The sequence below is a fragment of the Saccostrea cucullata genome, unplaced genomic scaffold, assembly GCF_032062105.1.
Source record: "Saccostrea cucullata isolate Sc308-1 unplaced genomic scaffold, CSIRO_AGI_Scuc_v1 ctg4875, whole genome shotgun sequence".
NCBI lineage: Eukaryota > Metazoa > Mollusca > Bivalvia > Ostreida > Ostreidae > Saccostrea > Saccostrea cuccullata.
In genome coordinates this window covers 13701-19940 of record NW_026930697.1, presented here as the reverse complement: position 1 = coordinate 19940, position 6240 = coordinate 13701, and the positions used below count along the sequence as shown (strand labels likewise).

At 31.0% G+C, this 6240-nt stretch overlaps 1 long non-coding RNA gene across 1 annotated transcript; it reads right to left on the bottom strand.

The window, feature by feature from the left end:
* Positions 1 to 283: 283 nt before the first annotated feature.
* On the bottom strand, positions 284 to 2322 carry LOC134229655 (uncharacterized). Its single transcript, XR_009984216.1, has 3 exons — positions 2236 to 2322; positions 1977 to 2125; positions 284 to 500 (listed from the first exon to the last, which is right to left on the bottom strand). It is a non-coding gene; the product is annotated as an uncharacterized LOC134229655 (long non-coding RNA).
* Positions 2323 to 6240: the final 3918 nt, after the last annotated feature.

Sequence of the window (6240 nt, the reverse complement as noted above, 5' to 3'; positions counted from 1 at the left end):
AAGGAGGTAAAATGAGAGACTCTGAGATTTATCTTTTTTCTAGATATCATGAAAGAAAACTATTACAGTGTACATATATTGCATATCAATACAATGTTGTAAAATACCACTAAATTTTTCAAAAAACTAATCAGAAATTGTTAGTTTTAAAAGTGAATGATCTTTATGTCTTTGATTGAATATATTATCTAAGCATTCTGCGAAATACTATATGTATTTTCAATATTATATATTATACTTGTAATGGAGCTTAGTCAGGGCCCCATCCCTGGTAGCTGCCAGGTTATTTGTTTATATAAAAATTCTTAACGAATAGGATCTGGGAAATAAAGATTTGAAAAAATATCAGCTCGAGTGGTCCCAAATATATTTTGTTCCGCATATACCTGCAGGTGATATGCCGGCGACAACAAGGCATATAAACACTATAATCTCCTCGGTCTTCTTCCTTGTCATTGCACCGTTTGATATAATGCTGGTTTTCATTAGTAAACCGTTATCTGCAAAAAAAAATTGAAATTAAATAATATTGTAAGGTTGATTCATAGATATATTTTGCGTATTGCAACAAAATACATGTTACATCTGGTACGTTTAGAATTTGTATAACGATATAATTTTATCTTGTCGATTATTAAAAGAGGTAGGTTAAAGGAAGTCGGCTTTAAGAATGGTAAGATTTTCCAGGAAGCCTCTGAGAAAAAATTGTAATTTGGAATTAGTAAAGTATGTAATTAAAAAAAACTAAATGTCAAAACACAGTAAAAGCTGGGATATCCATTTTACTTGAATAGTCTATAAAAGTAATATTTACATTCAGTATAATTTTCCTTAAATCCATTAGAAATCCACGTCGTTCAAATTTCTATAACACACGCGAAACCTTGTCACCGCGCGCGTTAGAATACACAGTGGGAACTATATGCATTTTCAATACTCTAGAAACACCAAAATGTAAAATGTTTTATTTCAATTTAATGAAAAACTACAACCCTGAAAAATTAATGTAGAACTTAACGTAATGTGCGTTAAGAATTAATTTGTCACTTTTTTAATCGCAATGTTTGTTTGCGTAATTTAACTTTGCAACGTCACTTAACGTCATCTGACGTCACAAACGGCTCTTACGTCTATTAACCACGTTAGTTTTGAACGCTAACGCGCGGTATTCAATTTGTCGGCACGGCCAGGTGTGTTATAGGACCGAAGACAGCCAAAAATATGAGTTCAATGCTTAATTAAACTTTCACATGCACTTCTTTATTTTAATGATATTTTTTCTTTGACAATGTCATTGATCTATATATCCTTAGGACAGTATTAATAAGAAAATATATATTTAAGGAATAACTGTCTTATTTTTCGGTTCATGATGTGATCAATCAATTGGGTTGCATGACAATGTCATTGATCTATATATCCTTAGGACAGTATTAATAAGAAAATATATATTTAAGGAATAACTGTCTTATTTTTCGGTTCATGATGTGATCAATCAATTGGGTTGCATGATAATTTGCATAAACGCCTTCGGCGTTTATGCATGAAATTATCACGCAAGCCAATCGATTGATCATCTTCATGAAATTGAAAAAATCTGACAGTTATTCCTTATATTTACATGCTTTGATTCCGCCAATCCACGTGCTCCAAGCTCTGCTTCTGTATAGCTGTTTGTTCCGCCCTGCACGTGTTTTTTTTGGAACCGCGCCAATCCATTGATGGGGAAATAAAGTACATTTACAATTTGTAATTTTATCTCGGACAAAGACATTGGAAATCTAAATATTGAAAGAGAGACACGTACAAATATTGTATATGTTCTAGATTCCTAAACTAACTTGGTCATAAATGTGAGTCTTGCCGACCAGGGAAACAATCTTTGTTACATTTCCGTTTGGTGCTTTTACCATTTGAATAAATGCAAAATAAGATATGCATTTTTCACTTATCAGTATATCAAATATGATTCTTACCTTGAATCCCAGTTGAGAAAAATTTTGAACACGTTATCCACTTGTTGAAGCTGCCATTCACGGTAACTTTCTAAATTAAATTAAAAGACATGGATCGACTTCTTCCTAGTTTCGACCGTGTTTAAAATTAGTGTGATGGAGGAAGGAACCTAGTACCGATACATATTTAAATATATTTAAAAGTACGTACAACTATTTCAAATAAATTTCTCAAAACTTGAAACCGGAAATTGAGAAAATTGATTTATATTCAACCGACATCCTCTTGAAAATCCTTGATCAAAATCCTTCCTTCATGGCATGCAAAAATAGATTTTTTAACCTACTTTTTAAAACAGTAAAATTATACATACACTATATCTTGAAATAACTTTCAACTTTCTTTGCTATTTAGGCACCTGATCCCATGTAGAATAAACAACAACAATTTTTAGAATAATAATTGTATTTATGTATTGAATGCGATAACTTAGTTGGGGGTTTCCGGGAGGATTAATTTTAGTAAGGCCTATTTTGTTTTGATGTGCCATCTTTTTGCTAACTTTTTCATATGATGTTTTGATTGTCTTGTCTTACAGATACTTTTTTCTAGTCAGTTTTGGGGGATCAGACATTATGATATTTTACGTAACTGCTAATCAAAGCTTGTGAATCTGATCCCCTTCTTGTTTCTTAAATTGTTCACATTTATACCGTCATTTTAATAAATGACATTATTCATCTCTATGAAAGTGTTTTATTTGACTTATACAAAAGTAGCAAAAACAAGCTGCGGTGAGCTTGCCTGTAAGCATAAGAATACATAAAGAATTTTACTTCCGCCCTCTATTTTCTCCCACTTCCTGTTTCCACTTCTTGACGATTCTAGATCTCACTTCATATCTTCATATCCGGTTCTGCATTACTCTTCCTTTTCTTTTTGGTGTTCTTTCTTTGCTTTTCTTACTGTGAGTCTGATATTGTTCCATGGGGCTTTACAATGTGCGTTCTATCTATAAACTTTCCTATTTGCTATTCCTTAGGCTTTATAATTACAATTCTTGAAACATATTCTGTGTTTGTAAGGATTATTATTATTATGAACGTATAGTTCAGATAAAATGGAATTTCATTCTGCAATTGGTTACCAAACTTATTTATCTAGCTCGCTTTCTATATATGGAGGAATTTTTCAAATAATAATTATGTCAATTTTAAATACATTTGATATCCCCCACCAATCAAAATGAATGAAATTGAAGTACCATACATATATTGGTTTTCTTTACTTCATAAAAATTATCTAAAACAAAGATACAAAGAGGATTCTTAAATATTCTACCAAGTCTCTTTCTTTACTCCTCGCTAAGATATTAACAATAATCAAGGAGAACCTTCGGGTGGTTGTAGAACAATATAATCAGGAAGTAGTGTAAATCTGAAGTAAATATAAAAAAAATTCCAGGTAAGTTTTAGAAAATTTTAAATCACAATATGTTGTCAAAATCAAAAACAGTAAAACGTACATTTTCTCAATGCATTATACAAACTCTCCACATGATAAATTAAAGTCCGGGGTTTTGGCATCATAGACAGCTGATTTTTCAATAAAAATTGAACTTGTAAATTTACAAACCATTTGGATGATTTAAATTAGTCAGATTTTACACACAAGTGCTCTAAAGTTGACACTGAAAAGATGCTTGTGATTGTGATTGGCAATTTAACTTTTATAAGAGCGGAAGACATCTATACAATTCACTGAGATATCAAAATCATTTAGACAAAAATACTTAATATAACGCTGGTTATTTAAGTATAGAGTAATTATATCATATAGTGATGCAAATGTCCTAAGTGTTAAAAAATATTTTGTCAGGTCACCAATCAAAATAGCTAAAGATGGAGACAAACTTAGTGCAATATGTAACTTTTTGTGATATCGCGATGATTTCAACTCTAATTTAAGGATACTAAAGTTTTTTTTCTGAATTGTCCGAATTTCATTATTACAGAAACAACATTGTTAGCGGATTCAACACCTTATATAAAGGCAGAATAAAGAACTACATGTACTGCAAGAAGTGATTTATTTGAATACATTCCAAATCAGAATGTGGCCCTATCTTTATAATTTAAACATTTTACCCTTTTGTTTTCATTTGGAAGACCTTTTGAAATAATTAATTTTGGTTGTAACGCTTCATTTGATTGGATAAAAAATTAATCAGTATATAATTTAATTTTGTTTGTATTCTCGCCTCTCATTGGTTGAATTCCAAAAAGGAACGCAAAACATTTTGTATAATCTGGTTTGGTATGGGGACACACCCCCTTGACGACCAGCTTAATCATCATATCCATGCAATCCCCTCATTTCAAGTCCTCGGAATCCATGGAAAATTCCAAATTTAATAAATGTACCTTCAACTTTAAAAAAATTACTCGTTCTTACCTCATGTAAACAAACACCATGGCTGCTAGATCTTTGTATCAGTTATTACCTCCCCTCGCTTCAAATCACTTCCGTTACTACGGTTGTATTATTGCGCGGTAAATTTGAACTTATAAAAAGCAACACAATTTTACATCAAAAGTTGTTTAATTGTTTTAAAATTAAATTATAAGGAATGAATTTAATTCTTGACCATATTATCGAGTATAATCTGGTTTGGTTCAACTGTAAAAAGCGTAAACTGACCCAAACCAGATTATACTCGATAATATGGCCAAGAATTAGAGTCATTCCTTAAATAATCTGGTTTGTTTACGTCACAATGTCTTACGTCAAAATCGCATCAATCCGCTTGACGTCGTTTAAAATATGAACAATTTGAAGACGTTTTAAAGAGAGAAATTGTCTTGTTTTATATTCTTAATGATTGAAAATTAAATTATAAGGAATGAATTAAATAACAACCCAAATTATACTGCTATAACCTGGGTTGGAGCAGTTTACGCTTTTTTATAAAACTGCCCCAACCAAGGTTATACAGTATAATTTGGGTTGCTATTTAATTCATTCCTTAAGTGTTAATTTAGCTAAAAAGAAAAACAATGATGCTTTTTTTTTTTTATAAAATATATTTGGTAAAACAAGTTTTCTGGGATTCTAAGAACAAAATTTTCGGGTGAGTAGCGGATTGTCCGATTAACAGTGAGAGTTATTCCTCTTAACCAACTATTCTCATTAATACAGTAAATAACGTTATAAAGGAAATGAAATGTCCACATATCTCACACATTTTTTAATTATGAGCGAAAATTCCTACAAAATAATGATGCAAGTTATAATGCAATTTCTCAGAATAAATTTATATTCTATTTATTTAGTAAAATATTCCTTTCCTTGCAACATACAAGAAAAATATTGGTCATCTTATGAGCAGATTGTCGTTTTCTTTTTATCTTTATGCATCTTGGAAGCAATGTACGAGTACTTCATGTCTTATGGGATTTCTGCTATATATTTATAAATGAATGAAGAGGTACTTATACTTTGATATTATTCCTAACGTAACACTACTTATACCCTCTTGTCACGTAAATTATCCTGAGATAGACATATATATGAACATTGATATCTCACTCAGAGAGTTTTGTGGAAACAAAGTATAGTCATGGTTTATATCAAAAAATCAATTATAAATTGATGTGAATTCCAACCAATAGTTGACTCGATAAATCCCAGTGATTTTGAAATAAAACATACTACAGAGTCTGACACCAAAGTTTTATATTTGGATATTTTAGTAGAAAAGGAAGTAAGGGTGATCTAACAATAAAACTTTAAATAATCGTGATGACGTTAACTTTTCAGGTCAACTTCCATTCCATATGTAGCAGTATACCCTTATCACTGCATGTATGGTTTATGTCTCTCATTTTATTCGATTAGAAAGAACATGTTCTACAATCGAACAATATTCAAAATGATACAAGTTACTTACAAACAAATTTATGAAACAAGGATAACAACAGACATCATTTTATAAGTTATTTGGTCGATACAATGACCTACTAAGCATTGAGTCGAAGCTCATTGACGTTTTTTATCTTAAAGTTTGTTGTAAGGTCATTTTATTAGAACACTGAATTATATTCGGATTTTTTTCGCTTTCTCGATTACAACACAGATCATATAGCGGATGTGACTGGTGGAAGGGAATGTTAACTCGTCATTGGTACCTGATCCAACCTCTGATGTCTTCGTTCGTTCTGCTCTCGATATATTGTATTGAATGTTTGAGCTTGATTACTGATCAGGATCAGTACCTCTATTTTT